The sequence below is a fragment of the Nannospalax galili genome, unplaced genomic scaffold, assembly GCF_000622305.1.
Source record: "Nannospalax galili isolate Female #2095 unplaced genomic scaffold, S.galili_v1.0 scaffold209, whole genome shotgun sequence".
Classification (NCBI taxonomy): Eukaryota; Metazoa; Chordata; class Mammalia; order Rodentia; family Spalacidae; genus Nannospalax; species Nannospalax galili.
Window position 1 is genome coordinate 2,212,917 of NW_008360319.1, and position 615 is coordinate 2,213,531.

The following is a 615-nucleotide window of genomic DNA, read 5'->3' on the forward strand; positions in this document are numbered from 1 at the left end:
TGAATTCTTTTATCATATTCATCATTGTTCTTTTGAGTTCCATGTCCTGCATTGTCTCTAGGGGGTTCTCATTGTGTTCCTCTAGAGGATTACTGGTATTTGGTGGGGATATGTTATTTTGGTTTTTCATGTTATTATTTTTTCTCTGTGATTTTGATATGTGAATTTCTTTTGTAGTTTCTGACTCTTGTGTGCTACTCGGGCCTTCAAGTTTAGTTCTGCTTCTTTTTTTGAACTTTATGTGTCTTTGTGGTTTACTTTTTGGGTATGAAGAGCTGGTTCGTCTAAGCTTCTGGTTCTCTCTTTTGATTTTATATTGATGTGGCTGGACCCATTTTGTCTTCAGGAGTTCCGCAGTGGCCCACTTCCAATGTGGGTCAGACGTTTTCAGACTTTCTCCTTGGGTTTGGAATCTTCTAAGAATGATTTTGGCCTCAGGAACTTGGGTGTTGGACTGACCTGAGACCCTGGCCATGGCCGTGCCACACAGGGATGCAAAGGCAGATGGGGCGGGAAGAAGCCCCAAGATTTCCCAGGGAGTGGATAGAGTAGCTGGGTTTTACTGGATGCAAAGGATCAGGGGGCAGAAAAGTAAGCCTCGGAGACCCAGAAAGA